Source organism: Neopsephotus bourkii, unplaced genomic scaffold (genome assembly GCF_033783945.1).
Source record: "Neopsephotus bourkii isolate Nb327-2 ecotype Australia unplaced genomic scaffold, CSIRO-AGI_Nbou_v1 NB_1423, whole genome shotgun sequence".
NCBI classification, from domain to species: Eukaryota; Metazoa; Chordata; class Aves; order Psittaciformes; family Psittacidae; genus Neopsephotus; species Neopsephotus bourkii.
Window position 1 is genome coordinate 4739853 of NW_026901900.1, and position 17653 is coordinate 4757505.

General features: G+C 43.2%; 2 protein-coding genes across 5 annotated transcripts in view; one reads left to right on the forward strand and one right to left on the reverse strand.

Annotated features, from left to right (window-relative positions):
* The window catches only part of FAM107B (family with sequence similarity 107 member B), a 60538-nt gene that overhangs the window by 18854 nt on the left and 24031 nt on the right, over nucleotides 1-17653 (reverse strand). The window contains exon 1 of one of the 3 annotated variants that reach the window (XM_061368172.1): nucleotides 5951-5973. The exons of the other annotated variants lie outside the window; for them this stretch is intronic. The gene's annotated coding sequence lies outside the window, so the exon portion shown is untranslated. Of the gene's footprint in view, nucleotides 1-5950; nucleotides 5974-17653 lie in introns of those variants that run through there. 3 annotated transcript variants of the gene reach the window in all.
* Nucleotides 1-17653, forward strand: part of HSPA14 (heat shock protein family A (Hsp70) member 14) — a 156254-nt gene that overhangs the window by 7862 nt on the left and 130739 nt on the right. The window lies entirely within an intron of this gene.

The window sequence follows — 17653 nt, forward strand, 5'->3', positions numbered from 1 at the left end:
CATCCTGCCTGGAGCTAGGGCACAGCACGATCTGCTGAGCTGTCAGGCCTCAGCTCCCTTTGGGGTGTTTCTGAATGACAACTTAAAAGGAATTCTACCACCCATAAAAGAAGCCCATTTTCAACAAATGTAAAAACACCAACATAATGAGAACCACACAGCGCTCTGCAGCCTGCCAGCTCCTCAAATACATTCATAGCTAGTTATACAAAAGTTAAGTACTTATTCAGATGGGGCAGATATGTATCAGTGACCTGCCAACTCAACAACTTGAGTTCCCTTCTTTTCCTAAGAACAAAACAGACAACAAGATTGCTTCTTCCTTCCCTCTGTGCTTGCAAATGGCTCAGAGCAAGCATCCAACCTCTGCTTTGATTTCTTAACACAAGATGTATCTTTTCTTAGATACAGAGAAAAGGAAACAAAGGTTTTCTTAAACCTATTGCTACTTCAAGCCAACACACTCCCAGCTTACTCACAGGAAAGAAATAAAACCTTCACCTCAGGGAGCTAGTGTTGGCACAGGCAACTACACCCACCTTCCAGCCTGCACTGTGTCCACAAAGAGACATCCTCCTTGCCCAGACCTGTCTTACCACTCTGAGCTGGCAGAGATTTAGGTATGTGGTTCCTCACTGCAACTCAAGTCAAAAAGGACGCCACTACAAAGGCAGGGAAGAAAGACCTGGAGGAAAAGGCAAAAAATAAGGAGACCAGTAAAACTGATGACATGATCTTCCAAAAGTGAGGTGGAACAAGAAATTAAACAGAAGGCTGTGTCCCACCTTACTTAGGCATGATGTCCTGAAGGATTTAAAAGGAATGAGTGGGTGCCAGAGTGTATGTCAGCCAGAACAAGCTACAAGAGGCAGTGCATACACCATAGGGGTTTAGCACAATCAAATCTGCTACACATGAAGCTATTAAACTGCAACAGTGATCAACAGAAGCCTTACAAAGAACACAACGTGCCACAGGCCATTTAGTGGAATAGCATCTTCTAACAGTTTGATGGAAAAAAAAAACAGAGTTCTGAAAACCAAGAATTCATAGACAACTAAACCTTAGAGAAATTGCACTGGGTCACAACTGTCAAAGCTGGTGACTTTTTACATGCTCTTCAGAAGCAGCTACAATCAGCAGCATCTACTACTGCAAGCTCATAAATCAGGTAGCTCTGACTGGGCACGGCTGAATACCAGTCAGTACCTTGCACATAAAAGGATAACAGAGCAGTCTGAGATGGAAGGGTGTTACTTTCTACAGACACATGCCTCCATCTGAACACTTTGCTGACGTGTTGCTCACACAACTGAGCTGCTTTTGGCCTTTTAGATTCTCTAGAATGAAGAACACCTTGAACGAAAGCAGTCACTCAACTGTAGCATGTACACAAGGATGAACTGAGGTTATGCATGGTCACACGGGACAGTTTCTAGGTTGTTTTCTGTCATCTTCTTTTCTTGGTTTTCTTAGAAAGGCATAAAGAGGTTCAGGAAGGGAGAAACAGGCCACCATTCCCTTGTCCCTGGAGAAAGGGACTGCCCAACAAATTCCAAGTAGTGAACAAAGACAAATAAGACACTAGAAGGATGACCCCAGTGTCTCCGCAAAGGGATTGTTTGTTGAGCTTGTGAGCTGGTGGCAGGAAAAGAATTTCCTTCAATTGTTACCTTTCTGCTTGACAGACCACCTGGAGGGAAGTCTCATACTGTCCTTCCTCAGCAGCAATCATAAAGGGGGCCAGCCATGCCACTGGAATTAATAGGACTCTTCAGCTCTGCTCCTCACATCCTTCCCCAGGGCATTTGAGAGGACAATTCACTCACTTCATGATACAGAAGTGGAATTGAACTGGATTTAACTTGAACTGGAAGAAAACTTGAGTACTTAAGTTGAACAAGAAAACAACCAGAATAGTAGTAGTCCTAAGAGGTACTACGGGTTTCTCCATCATGGTAAAATGTGTTAAAACAAACCACCTGCATCCCAAAAAGTCACACACTAGCTCACAACAGTCTCATAAAGGAAAATGAAATATGCATATTCATGTTTGTTGATACTCAAAACCAAAGAAAAACCTTACAGAAGTCAAAACCCAAAGTGCTGCAGAACAAGATTCATACAGTGTCAAGAAAGGGGCTGAAAGTCTTTGTCATAAGATGCCTGCAGCTGAGGAACAAAAGCAGTATTAAGTCACAGTTTGGCTCTTGCTAGTCAAGGTTCACAAAAGCAACTGTACAGAGCTCCCAGAGAAGTGAATGCCATTTGTCACTTGCATATAGACAAACACATCTCTGAATGAGGGTGCTGTCAGCCTGAAAAGGGTTTGAAAAAAGCCATCTCACAAGCCTTGGAGCTCTCTCAGTACCACCATTTCACAGGTGGTACTTTACAGCTTACTTTAAAACAGGCAGCTGAAAAGCTGTCCCTTAGCTCCAGTTTTAACAGCAGCAGCTTCATTAATACGATGAATACCTATTGATAGGCAATCATAACCACCCACTGCCAGCTGAACCTCTTTACAAAGAAGCCAGACCTTGTCCTTCTTCCTCTGCTGAACAGAGAACTCAGGGGGCTCTGAGCACCTGCTGGGGCTGCAGCAAAAGAGGGGAACCTTCAGGCCAACAAGCTTCATATGCTGGCAAGAAACTATGTGGTAAGGACTCCTTAAAACTGTCACTATGCGGTGTCCCCATAGGACTCCATCTTACTGCTTCAGATGTTTGTAGAAGGGAGGAAGAGATGGCAAAAGGTGTTTCTGTGGTCCTGTTCCTGCTCTCCTCCAATAGCTAAATGGGCTAGTTAAAAATAAAACAAGAGAAAAATTGTAATTAAAATTCCAACATGCCTCTATCACCCCCATGTTTTTTAAAAAGCAAAACCTCTGGGTTGCAATAGGACACTCCAACAAGTGGTCACAGGTGAATACTTGGCACTGCAGTGAGCACATTGTCATGTATTACATCCCAGCAAGGACGCTGACATCACACAGTGATAGTGTGTCCTATCACTAAAGTAATCACTAGCTTTTTCCATGACTGCGTAACCTACTGAGACCTTACGGACTCATTAGGAAAGGAACTGTCTATGTGATAAAGGGTGAAAGAGGAACTGGTATTTGTATAGTTATGCATTCTTGATTCCTTAGCTGTGCTTCCCTACAGCAAAGGTGCTCTGCAAATGTCAGCACCATTTCTGAAGAAAAAAAAAAGGAGATAAAAGCCCCTATACTGTAAATTCTTGACCTGTTACTGATCCCATAAACCTGAGCAAAACAAACCGACTCTCCACAACACCACCAAATGCTTAACCCAAGTTGCTCAAGTTCCCTATGTATATCATAGGTTGTTCCTCAGCTCCCAACACAATCACTCTCAACCTGCTTGCTCTAAAAGTAGTGGAGGATTCCACACTGCCAAACCAGAACATTAACAGCTGATTATAAATTAGACAATCGTGTTTTGTCATGTTTTAATTTATGGTTTAAAATTGCAAAAAAAATACTGAGCAAGAAGAATACATCAAAATACAAAGTGGGACCTGCTCATCCTAATGGGTTTGGGTACACCAGGAGCTCACTTCCTCAGCAAGAAAGCTGCCCCCAACTACAGCAAGGAACCCAGTCACAACAGAAAGGCTCTATTCCAAACTGCACCAAAAATCACGTTTCTGATGCTAAGCAAGTCACCAAGGCTTAAATTAATCTGGAACAGGCTGTGGTTGTCAGCACGAGACAACATGTTGGATGCTAAATACTGAGAGAGCAAGACATGCTTTTTTGCATGAGCACATCAGTAGGAAACATCATAAATTACACCACCACAATGCTTTGTTCTATTACAGGCAGCACTTTGTCCAAAGTTCTGGAGCCATTTGACGTTCAGTCTGTTCTTAGGACTGAACAAAACACTTGGTTTAGGATCAAGAGGCAAAAATCCAAAGAGGTAATTTGTTGAATAAAGTTTAGAAAATGAAGTTGATGATGTTTAAAATAAGCTCAAAAGTTATGGATTAACAGACACACAGAAGAAGGTTTATAAACTATGTTAGAGTTAGAGGCTGTTAACTTGGTGCTGCAAAAGAAATACGAGGGATTTACAACTCTTATGCCTGAAGGACTGACAGCATTTTGATCCCAAAGCCTATTTTAAGTATTTCTTCCTTCCCAAGTTATTACCAATGTCCCGTGTTTTCCTTTTTGTTATTTGCCCATGGATTTATCATCTCTACAACAACAAAGACACATTAAACACATGCTTTTGTAAGCCACACTTGTAAATACTGTCCTCAGAAACAACTCCAAGATGAAGACCCACATTGAAAAGCTGCAATATGAGCTGAGAGCCTGAGGGCTTTCCTGTTCCATTGGGGAATACAGAACGTTCTTCTCCAGTGTGTTAGTAGTAAGACAGAGACCCATTTATCAAAATCTGTCCTCTTTCAAACAGCATGCACTCCTCAACAGACTCAGTGCTCAGCAGGGTGCATCTTCAGCCGTTCATCAATGGGAGTTTACTATACACATTAGAGTTTAAGATAACAGCTTGTAACAGTTAAGTCCCATTTCATCAAGAGAAGTTGAGTAGTCCCCCTTTAATGGGAATGTTAACAAGCCAGCCATAGCTCTTTTCATATCAAGATACAAGACGTTATAAACAGAGGATTCTTACCCACTACACTGAACTCGGGACCTTGCCTGCACGGAGGATGTTGTCCCACTTGCTTTAACATTGATCCCCAAAAAAGCAATCAGAAATGCTGCACAAGCACGACAAAGGCAGCATTTTTACTTCCAGACAGCAACAGAATCCATTTCCAGTTTAGAAATGCATTTGATTATGAAAGCAAACAGGCTATCAAAAGTAATGCAGGAGCCTTCCCCTGCACATATTTGTCATTAATGCTTTTTGTTCTCTTGCTTCTTGTTCTCCCACCTACACCTTTGCAGCACTGGTACCAAAAGCCACAACATCACAGGTACCAATGGCACCAAACTACAACTGGGGAAAGTTTGAATATGATGAACACAGTTTGAACGTGGTGTTAACTCAGCCAGATGTGAGTCTTAAGGATCTTTCCAGCTTACAACAGCTGTCTCCACCCAGTCCCAAATCAGCCCCATTTAAGAAAATCTATAGCCATGATCAGCTTGTGCTGCACTCATATGAGCAAGAAGTCAATTCAAGGAAGCAGAACCCCCAGAAGAGACACACACAGTCAACTGGGATCATGCAAGGTGCTAGTGAAAATCAGTACACAGAGTAGTATCAGGCAAAGTTATTCCAGACTGGGAACAGTTGAAACAGTATGAACACCATCAGCTAGTGCAGAGGGAGCATCACACTACTTTATCCCTGCAGACAAATCAGTCTAACTTGTAGGCAAAGGTTAGAATCCCAGCAACATTTAAGATCAGACAAGCACAGATGGAAAAGGGAAATCTATTAAGGGCAGTCAGAAAAACAACCCCAACTCCTTCATCTTTCACAATACATGCAGGCAATGAGGAGAGAGTTGCCAAAGGCTGAAATGACAATATCTCAATCATCACTGTTCAAGTTTCATTAGAGCTCATGTTATACATTTATTTTACAAACAGCAACTAGAACCAAACTAAGAGCAGCCTCAGTGCCCACACACACTCGAGAGTCAATTATGCTTCGCAAGTTTACAGTCTACGCAGAGGGCTGAACCACTATTCCCATTTTACAACCTATATCTTTCTGGAAGCTAACAACAACCTTGTCCCGAATCAGTCTCCCAAACAGGAAAAATTTTGGACACTTTACCTTTGTCTGCCCTTGATCAATGTTTTATCCCTCCAGAGAGACATGACCCACAGCTCATCTTTCACATAAGGCAACATCCCACTCATGTTTTAGGTAACTGTTCGGTTTAGATCTTCCAGATAAAGCTGCCAGTTGCCACCTCCTTCCCCAAACATCACCTTGCCAGCACTACTAACCTGTTTGCTGCAAAGTCAGGCTGCATGAGATGCAGTATTGTGTGTCTCTGAGCAGGGTGACAGTCACCTCCACAAGAGTTCAATACCGTGGCATCACCTTATGCGCAGCTACACTCACAACTCCCAGCTTCAGGTTAAACACCCTCTTTCAAGAAGCATTTCCCCTCTGACAAACACGGCTAATTAAACACACACCTCAGGGCCGGGTGGAACAAACAATAAGTCTTTGTGGTTGTACAGCTCTGCAGAGCTCGATTCAGGAAGTATATGTCTGCAAATTAATGTTGATCCGTATCCTACTGTGCTCGGTGTTTTCCTATGGCTTCTGTTCAACATAAGCATCTACTGCCATTGAAAACCCAGCACTTCCAGGAAAACAGTGTTTAGTTAAATTCACACAATGGTTAAAAAAAGGACAGTAAGGCCATTAAAAGTTTGAAGTCAATGGATGAACTTTGCAGGTCAGCAGCACTGGCCTTACTGGAATGCATGCCAGCAAATGTGCCTTGTCCACCATGAGAAACACCAGTCTTGCTACCAGGGAGATTAACACATTTGTTAGAGTAAAAATGGAAGAGTTTGTAGAGGCTACAGCACAGGTTCTTATCTTGGAAAAGAGATTTATGCACCATTTCAGAGTTCTTTCATCTTATCCAAGGGGCATTTCCATTGCCAGACGGTGCTGACACCCATTCTAGAGAAAGCCTCTGAACAGGTCTTTTAAATATGCCTTCTCAAAGAATTCCCATGGGGCAGCTGCATTCCTTCAGCAACTGACTTAAGAGGCAGGAGGAGACAGTATGTTAAGAAGTAAGGCAGACACGCAGGAGGCCAAGGCAACAAGAATTCCATCCAGATTCTCATGTCTCATTCTCCCTTTCTTTGCATCAGATAAATCACTGTAGTTCAGCCACAAACACCTTCTATTAATCTTACCCAAGAGCTCAGCTAAAAATTGAAGACATCAACCACTTGTCTCTGTCTCACTTACGGCCGTTTATGCATCCCACTCAAGCCCTTCTCAATACCATTATGATCATTATTTAATTATAAACAATGGCTTGATTAAAACATACATATTTATAGAAGCATTCATGTTACCTACCTTTTCGTCTTTAACTGCTGTAGCTAAAATGGGAAAGCAAGCTCCTTAGAGCATTAGCATGGTCATCCAGAGGGCAAATCAAAGCAGCTATGCTGAGCACTGATGTCAAATATCATTCTCACACAGCTTCCATAGACACTCGCCTTCCTCCACTGAGTTTATGAGAAGTCCAAGGAGCCCAGATTCCCAAACTGACATTTAATAGCAATGGGAAAAATCCCTTCAAAAGCAAAATAATCAGAAATTCCAGCTCAAATGTCACCAACTACAGTAATACTGAACAAATCAAACCTGCCACTGTTTTCTGCAGTGCCCCCAGTATGCCAGCTTCACATACAGGATAACGGTGGAAAATACTCAGTTTAATCACTTCCTGTATTATTCACCACATTGTGTGCAATACCTTGTGGATTAATTATCTAGATAACAAAAAGACTGCGAGTGCTATTAACATTGTCAGTTTGAAGTAGTCATCTAAAGAACCAGAGCACTGTGCTCCTGCAATCTACAGCATGAGGGAAGATGAACTGGAGAACCCCAGCCCCATCTGCTACATACAGCAGAAAAAAGCCCCTTCCTCCCCATGCAGGAAGGTGACTAAACCACCGTGCAAGCGCGGAAAGCCCCAGTGATTGGGGAAGTACACGAGAGGAAAGGGTTTCCATACCTGGAAGGCAAACTATTCAAAAGAATAAAGAGAAGGGTCACCAAGTCAAATTTATTTGAGTCTTCTTCACCTGAGATCCAGTGAGGAGCCAGAACTTCCTATCAATCATTATGTGAACTTACTACGTATCAAAAACTATTTCTTAGTCCCCTATGTAGAATCCCAAGGCATGGCACAACACCATCAATGGCTGAACTCACTGTGGAGCACAGTGGATTCCCAGAACTGACTGCTTAGAGATGCACACAATCCGCCTTCTCCCAGAGCACCCTAATTTGGCCAGAACTGTTCATCTCCTTTCATGGAAGCGGGTAGCTAAACACCAGGGCAGGTCATGGGTGGAACAAAACCACAGTCACTGAGTGGGACAATCCATTGCCTCTACCAGTGACATGCAGAAGATGTGTACTCAGGCTAAGCTGGTCCTTTTGGCTGGTCTAAGCTAATCGTGACTTTTTCTGTAGAGAAAAAAGGAAAACAGCACCTGCAGGGAACAACCTGCTTGACCAGATCCAGAGGAGGACCATGAAAATGGTCAGGGGCTGGAGCACCTCTGCTATGAAGACAGGCTGTGAGAGCTGGGGTTGCTCAGCATGGAAGAGAAAGCTCCAAAGACACCTTATCACAGCCTTTCAGTTCCTAAAGGGTAGGAAAGATGGGGAAAGACTTTCTACCAGTGTCTCTAGTGACTGGTCAAGGAGCAGCAGTTTGAAACTAAAAAAAGGGCAGATTTTGATTGGATATAAGGAAGAAGTTCCTCCCTGTGAAGGTGATGAGGCGCTGGCACAGAGTGCCCAGAGAAGCTGTGGCTGCCCCATCCCTGGCAGTGTTCAAGGCCAGGCTGGACAGGGCTTGGAGCAACCTGCTCTAGTGGAAGGTGTCCCTGCCCATGGCAGGGGTTGGAACTGGATTTAAAGGTCCCCTCCAATTCAAACCTTCTATGATTGTACAGCTGATCACATTTATACTAGGACAAGATAAAGATGGTTTAGAGGGTGCTTGTCCTGATCCAAAAAAAGCAGACCAGAGTTGACATAAAGCACTGGGCTTAGGACAGTCACACAAACAAAGAAGCCCTTGAGCAGAATTCTGCCCTCCCTAACCACAGATGGTGGTGACATCCCACCACCAGCTTGGCTGCACAGGTGTAAACATTTCATTTCTGTGCACTGTGGTTAAGCAACAGGAACAGATTTCTGTTTGAAGGCAACATAAAGTAGAAATATCAGTTGAAATATTTCTGTTATTTCCAGGCCACCAAACACAAGTAGCACTGCTTTCCAGTTTGAGAAATGCCTTGAATGGAAGTGTTTTCTTGAACACATACCAAATGCCACTGAATATAAATATGCCTAAACTCCACCTCCAAAAGAGCTTTGTTTTTAAATTAACTGTGAGCATGTTCTAACCTAAAAAGGGAAGAGGGAAGAAAGAAAACGAAAAAAGTGGAAGAAGGTCTCTTGAGGCATTCTTCTTTCTGCAAACACAGGAGGAAATAGGTGTTGGTACAAGCAGAGAGGAAGAGAGATTTACATCTCCCTGTTTTGAAATAAAATGCTACCAGCAAAAACACTAAATTATCAGTTCAGAGGTAGGAAGTTGAAAAGCTGTTGAATGGTTCAAGAGTTGTGAGACTTCACTCAGTGCTGTAGCTGTGGAAAATAAAAGTTTTGAGTACTATAGAATTTTTTGGATTGGAAGGGACCTTCAAGCTCATCCATCTCCAGCCCCCTGCCACAGGCAGGGACACCTTCCACTAGACCAGGTTGCTCCAAGCCCCTTGTGTCCAACCTGGCCTTGAACACTGCCAGGGATGAGGCAGCCACAGATTCTCTGGGCACCCTGTGCCAGCGCCTCAGCATCCTCACAGGGAAGAGCTTCTTTCTTATGTCTAATCTCAGTCTCCCCTCTGGAAGGTTAAAGCCATTCCCCCTTGTCCTGTCCCTAAAGGCACTTGTCCCAGGCCTCTCCCGGAGTTTCTTGTAGCCACTGGAAGCTGCTCTAAGGTCTCCCCTTAAGAAGCCTTCTTTTCTCCACACTGAACCAGCCCAGCTCTCTCAGCCAGGCTCCAGAGCAGAGCTGCTCCAGCCCTTGCAGCATCTTCATGGCCTCCTCTGGACTTGCTTCAAGAGCTCCATATCTTTCTTCTGTTGGGGGTCCCAGAGCTGGAGTTGAGAGTAGGATTTAGTAACTCAAAAGTTAAATAGATTAAATGCTGCATCTGTTGTTATAATTAAATTAACAAAGTACTGATAGAATCACGCATGTTTTCCCCTTGTGTACCATAGCCTGGGCAAAGATGCGCTGTAGCTGTATGTATTTCCTGTGTTATAAATTAAAACAAAAGCCAGATTCACCCTTCCTGCAATGCTATTAAAAAAAATCAAGAAAAAATTACTCCAGGGACAGATCTGGCCCAAAGATGTTTTGCAACAAAGATGAGTTTCAGACTAAATCCTACCAAAATAGGTCTGTGTGGAAGCACTTAAAACATCTTCATTGCTGTTCCCAGGAGTACTTGTTTAAAAATATATTGCAACAGATAACTCTCAGTATTAAATATGTGGAAAATCAGTGGTTTAGAATACTCTGTTTCCAGGTGATTAACCTGGTATTATTACCTTCTGGATATGGGGGTTAGAAGAGTGTTTTGTTGTTGTTACTGTCTCTTTTTGCTGCTTTCAGGAGGTTTTGGGGGGTGGGGAGACATTGGGGGGGTGGGGGCTTGGAGGTTTGTTTTGGGTTTTTTAAATACCAAATTAGCTGCAATCTTAAATAAAGGGCACTTTATGTGCAACATCACTTGTGTACCAAGAACCGAGGAGCTCAGAAATTACAGGTATACTTGGAGGATCAGACCCATTGAGATTTCAAATCCTCACACTGAGGTTACACAACCACGTGAAACATTACTATAAATAACACCAGGTTAGACTCTCAGCTGGCAGAAGCTGGAACCAGCCTACTGAAATCAATTAATCAATGAATCACTCAGGGAACGTGCACACTATTAATATTCCAGCTCTCCACAGAGTCACACATGCAGAAGTGCTGGCAAAGGCAATGGCCTTGATTAACCTTAATATGCAGTAGCATGATGCTGGAGACCTGCATTTGTAACACTCCTCCCACAAAAGACTGCATCAACTAACATGATGAAAACAGCCATAAAACACACACAAGCTGTTGATCTCCAGCAAGTTGCACAGCTAGTTTAATCACTGTAATCACATTTTTCCAGAATCACGGAGAATTGGGCTGGAAGGAACTTCAGGAAGCCATTCACCCCTTCCCTGCCTCAGGGCAAGCTGTAGCACAGCTACACATGCCTGATACCTCCTCCCTTAGAAGTCTTTGAGCCAAAATCCTTCACTCTTGGTCTTAGTCCAAAACAAGATGTAATTTAAACAGTTGTTCATCTTGTTCTAAGCTCCAGGTGTTGGCCTTTAATGCTAATAAACTGACTGGCTAGGCCTGTGTGAATGCAGAGCTGAGCCTCTGCTAATGTGGGGACAGCAGAAGATATAAACAGGTAGGATTAATGAATTTTATGGAGCAAGAGTCAAACACAGCAGAAGTAAGAAACTGTTTGACGGACCTCCATCGCAGGGGATATTTTTAGCACATCTGGAGGAGACCAGAGAGGTCATGAGAAAAAGTCTGCAGTGCTCTCACCAGGGCCATGCTCCTCATGACAGGCTCTGAGGCACAGCAGGCATATGGACCCTACTGCTGCTCTACAGAAGAGGCCACTCTGCTCCCAGAGAGCTCTGTTCTCTCCAGCATTGCTCTGACCAAGCCTGTTTTCCATCCCCCAGCTTGTGACAAAGTCCCCTCACTACAGCACAGGAGCACATACTTCTGCTCTCTGTTTTCCCACCACAAAATGTCCCATGGAGCAAACAGCTCCAAACCTCCCGAGGCACAAGTCCAGAGCTGGGAAGCTGGCAGGGACAGCCATTAATAGTACTTGGATGGTTCTCACCAGCACAGAGTGATTCAGGACTAACAGCACTTACTGATAGTATTTCTGTGGTAAGGTAAAGGGAAAAGGGTCTAGCCATCAAATCCTAGTCTTAGAAAAGCTTTAAATGATTAAAGCAGGGCATCAATTCTCGTCACAAGGTGCTGCAGCTTATTTAAGGAAAGTAAAGTGCTAATAAGAACATGTTTTTCCTTCCAGATCTTCCAGCCATGGCATCACTAGGATCTGTTTGGAAATGTTTCCATTGCTGCTGGCACAACCCTGTGCTTGTAAAGAGATGCAAACCAGTATCCTCATTAAGATTCTAAGCCAGAATACAGATTTCTTGTATTTCCGTACCCCTCTCCCCCCCACCCCCCATATTTCTTTGCATGCAATTATTCAGACAAATCACACTCTTCAATCTCCTGGGACTCAGTTGATTCCAATAATTGAGAGGGGGTTTTTTTCTGTTCTGATGCTGTTTTTGAGGGCAAGGTTATTTTTTGTGTGCATGATCCTTCTTCAATTATGCAAAACCCATGGCAAAAGTGTAATAAAATATGCAACAATTCTATTGCTTATTTCTGTGGTCTGACATTTTCATTTCATGTCATAATGAGTCTAATCAATCCAACCCACATTACACACACATCCCATTCCTAACCAGTAGCAATTACAAATAGGGATCTGATTTCTTTCTTCCAGAATTATATGAAAATTAATGTCACTTGTCACAAAAAGAGTTCAGGCGACAAAGAGCAACACACAGAACTTAAGTATTTTAATTTGACACCATTCTTCGTGCAGTTCTCAAATCAAAAGCAACACTGTTAAATTCTATTATTAGTCCTCCTGCTTGGATCATCACTCTGAATAAAGGCATTAATGAGATGGAGACCTGAAAAGTGCTGTCTTAGAAGCCATGAAACTCAAATTGAACAATTTGTTCCTCAGGATTAAAAATTCTCAGTAAATCACGTGTTCACCAACAAAAGGCTGAAGTACTGAACAAGGAGCACCTGCAGCAGCTCTGTTCCTGTCTGCACAAGTGACAGGCTATCTCTTGGGTGACAAATGTGTGAGTCTTCTCATGACCTGTATCAGAGATGCTGTACCCATTGTGGTTGGGATGCTGCACTGGCAGCTTTCCATTGGAGCTCAGATCCTCACGGCTGCCCACAGACAGCACTTCCCTGCTCTTCTCCAACACATTTGCCTTTATGCCCCAGGATGCCACAAGCACAGTTGTCCCAGTTAAGTGGGAGGTGTCTTTCACCAGTTCATGCCCTCCCAAAGACCCAACTGGTCTCACTTGGCAGCTGCAATAAACAACTGCTCCACTTCAAGGATCAGCCAGTTGCTGCAACAGCCTCTGCCCCAGCTGATGCAAGTGAGAAACACCAATGTTTCTTCGTATCAGTTACAGAAGTTTTGCCTTGAATTTCACGTGGAAGCTGCCTATTGAGCTTGTCCATGTGGTACATCGGCCACTTGTTCCTTAAGAAGTTCAAACAGGGGAAAAAAGGATGGAGAAGCTGGAGGAACACTGAGCAATTCTGCAGCTCTGGCTTCTGTATCTGTCTCCAGAAGCTGCTGTATCACACCCAGAGTACATGGTTTACCACCTCAGAAGTCAGTGGGCTGCCCCAGTTTCAATTCCCAGTGCAGCCCATCACTCAGTCGCATGCCAAGTGTGAAATGCAGACTGTGACTACAGCAGAGATGGACACAGAGCAAAACATCAGTGATTCAGCCTCAGCAATCAGATGTCACATCCATTTTATAAAAACATCTGCCTGTTCTGCAAACTGTGTTAATGGAGGGGAAAAAAAAATGAGTCTTGCAGATGTGCAAAACTCAGACAACAAAACCAGGTCACTGATCAGATAGACTCTCGGGGTGTACTCACTGTGAAAGGTAGCATGAATTTTGTTTCCTCACAAGGTAGCAAGACAGATGGACAGGAATGCCTACTGCAGAACTGTCTCATGAAAAGCAAGTAACACGATGAGGGATACAGGACATCTGTATACAGACCTGTTTAAGCTGAATCCCACATAGCATACACAGGACTGAGGGCACAAGAACTGCACAACTGTTACTTTCAAGCTACCTGAATCTTGGACAGAATGCCCATGGGCAGGCATCCTAGGACAGACTTAGGGAAGTCTAACAGCTCTCCAGCTGCTACTAAAACCTGTATTCAACAAGAGGCTAAAAAAATTATCAAGTGATCTCTTATAGAATTATAGAACCACTGTTTGGGTTGAAAAGGACCTTAAGATCATCCAGTTCCAACCCCTGCCATGAGCAGGGACACCTAACGCTAGACCATGTCACTTGCTCTGTCCAACCTAGCCTTGAGCACTGCCAGGGATGGAGCATCCTTGGGCAACTTGTTCCAGTGCCTCACCACTTTCATAGTAAAGAACTGCTTCCTTATATCTAACCTGACCCTTCCCTGTTTTAGTTTGAACCCATTCCCCTTTGTCCTATCACTACAGCTTACTAGATCCCAACTCGCCATTGAACAAAGTAACAAGATAGGCAGGATCTAAGGAATCTCCTGTATTCCAGTGATCCCTTGAGGCCCAGTCCCTCCAAAAGCAACAGCAGTGACAAAGGTTCAGTTTTTGCTGACCTTTGCAGTCACCAAACCCCTCAAGCTCCCTTTAGCACATGAAAGTTTTTCATACCTAAGTCCTTTATACAATCTGAGTACCAGCAAGTGCAGATAACTGGATTTATTTTCATACAGCAAACTAAATAGAAACCTGATAGTTAAGAGCAAAATAAACAATTGCAGACTTTGAATAGTGATGATTATTCCCTCCTCTCCTCTGTATGTAACTTCCAAATGCTGAGTAAATCAAAGCCTAGAGACAAATGCACACTGTGGGCCAGATCTTTCAGCACGTATAAGTCAGCATGGTCTGAACAACTCTTCATACATAATTATACTGCCAAATACTTGATGAAAAGAATTGGGTGGATGTCAGCATATGCTTTGTATAAAGCAGACAAGAGGACCTTTGTCAGACAAGAATTAAATTAACTCACTATAGGAACTGTATCATGAAAGAAAACCACACTAGAAACACATGTGCAGGCCTGAAAACAGGGGTAAAAAGCATGCGGAATGTCAGCTGAGGTCTGCTCCTTACAAGGAAAGAGAACAGCAAGGGATACTGTTATATGTTGCTTCCAGAGAACTGGTTTTATAGGAAGCAGCAGGCTTGGCTTGAATACGTAGTTTGAAAGGTGGACTATTCCTTAAGTTTTCTTTGGTGTGTCTTTTAGCTGAAACGCTCTGCTGACACAGCAGTGCCAAACAGCAACATGTTCCACAGGGGACCACAGTGCCTTTAGGCTGAATGAGTATCTGGTAAAAGCTGCTCCTGGTTTACATGCACACTGCAGTGGAGAGCACAGAGCCAGAGGTGCCTGGAAGCTATCACGTCATTTTTGAGGACAGGGCTCTGTGGGTTCACATCAGCAGGGTGCTTGTACGTGAGCCATGGTCAGTGCTGGCTATTCTGTAAAGGCAGACAAAGGAGGAAGCAAGCAGAAAGAGACAGAAACCCGTGCAGCGAGAAGAGCAGCAAATGACTCACATGCTGTATTGCTGCCTGTGAGACTAGTCTGTGCTAGTCAGAGCTGGGTATTACAGATAACAACTCCAGCAGTCTGGATTGCATAGATACCAGTTTGCAGCCTACACATCTGCCAGATTTCTTGCTAGATGCTGAAAACCATCGTACATCTATCTAATCACTCAGCAGCAACAATTCCCCTTCTTTCAGTCTTCTCTTACACAGCTTCATCTTTCCCAAGAGACTTAAAATTATTAACAACATCTGATTTTTTTCTGGAACAGTGGAACAAGAGAACTGATAAATTAAGGCTTGAAAAAAGAAGAGATAAAGCAAAAAAATTGAAGTTTACCAACTGAAAATCATTTCCAAAGCCATGATTCAGCTTTGTGTATGATCTTATGCACAAAGACACAGGTTTTCCGCATATTAAACTAATGCTGCCTAGAACAAAAGACAGAATCATAGAATAGTTTGGGTTGGAAGGGACCTTCAAAGGTCATCTATTCCAACCCCCCTGCAATGAGCAGGGACATCTTCAATTCAGGTGCTCAGCTTTCCTTCAAAAAGCCCATCACACAGGTAGGAGCTAATAAATAGAGACAACCGCAGTCCAGTTCAATATGACAATTTCACCCTAACACAAAAGCTTGCTGGCACTGATGCTGAGGACACACATTTTCAAGGAAAGCTCCCAGACCTTTCCTGGTGTGAATATTTAAAGTTTTGAGAGAATTCCGTGTTTAGAAATTACTCCATCAGAAGCATTCACTGTTCTCTCACGCACTTTGTGTTAAATTACGGATAACCAACTTGGAAGATTGCTCACAAAATCTAAAACCCCTCAAGCAAAACAAGAACTCCTCAATCGGACACGCTGTGGACAAAGGGAATTACCAGCCTGGCCTGCAAGTGCAAACAGCCTGTTGAAAAAGGCAGGTTCACATTTGCAGGTGTAAAAAATTAGAATTATTATTACTAACTATAACATCTCACCTTTCTACTCCCCATGTCATTTACAGTAATACACAAACACCCATCTCTGCTTGTTCCAGTAGATAACAACAGGTAGCAGAGCCAAACTCAAGTTCTTTTCAAAATCACTTGGGATTTGAGCACTCCCTCCCAGGTTCCCCCAGAGTAGAGCAGGAATAGGAAGTACCTGCATGTGGCCCTTGGACTCACCTTCTTAAAAGCCTCAAAATACCCACAAGGTAGCCAGAATTCCCATACAAATTCAAACTGGGGAGCGGGAAGGGGAAGACTCAAGTATCAGGATGTTCAAATTGGCATTAAGAACTGTAATCCAGCGCTAATTATATTGGGGGGGGGGCAAATAAAAATCAGTAAAAGAGGATCTGTTTGCTATGGCATGTAGATGGCAAGAGAGAGAAGGATTTATTCTGCCACACTGAAATCTTCATATTCACAATCATTGTCACAGTGTTGAATAAAATGTTACTGCTGCTTCCTTGTATCATTCTCTGCTATGGCATCCTCTGCCATCCCAATTCCCACTCCCTCTTACACCTTTACAAAATGTCAGCGCAGTGACTTTCGAGGAATTTGGGCCAAGTTCAAGAATCCCCATCTGCTCCCGCTGGAGAGGAATGAGATCAGACTGCAAATGAGTGGCAGACTCCTAGCAAGGAGGCATGCAAACACGATTTGGACAAGTATGAAAGTCAGTCCCAGCTTCCTTCATTCCAATTAAAAACTTCAGGCTTGCCTCTACCTCTCTGCAATGAAGCATTCATATATTCAGCTCATCATCCTTTTAGTATGAACTCATGCATGTGCAGGCAAACACTCTCCAGACATTTCATTAATCTACATTCAACTTAAAAATGGTTAGATTTGGAGATGTGCATGCACAAGATGAGGCTTTCAAGGCTTAAAGAGTAATTAGGTCTTCAGAAAAGTGGCTTTGGTAGCACATCTTCTCACAGTTACTCAAATAAATTCAAACCAAACAGATGTTTAAATCAGCACAAGATTTCTCATTAGACACCAGTGGGTTTTTTTCCTGTTTTAAGAGCTTTTCAAAATTGCTTCACATTGTGTATGTAGAAGCATATACTCATGCAGGTAATCAGCTTGCAAGATGGTTCCCCTGGACACACACACAACCTGAGCTCCAAAGTGTAATTTATAATAATATGTCATTATAGCTGGTAGCACTACAGAAATAAATATACAAAAGACATGTTTCATATCAAACCATCAGTCTTTCACGTGACGTGCAGGAACAAACAGCAGGAATAGAACAAAAACTGAAGAGCAGGGCAGCATGCCTGCTTGGGTCATGTGCTGGAGCAAACCTGGGTCAGCGATTCCCTGAGTGCTTCGAAGG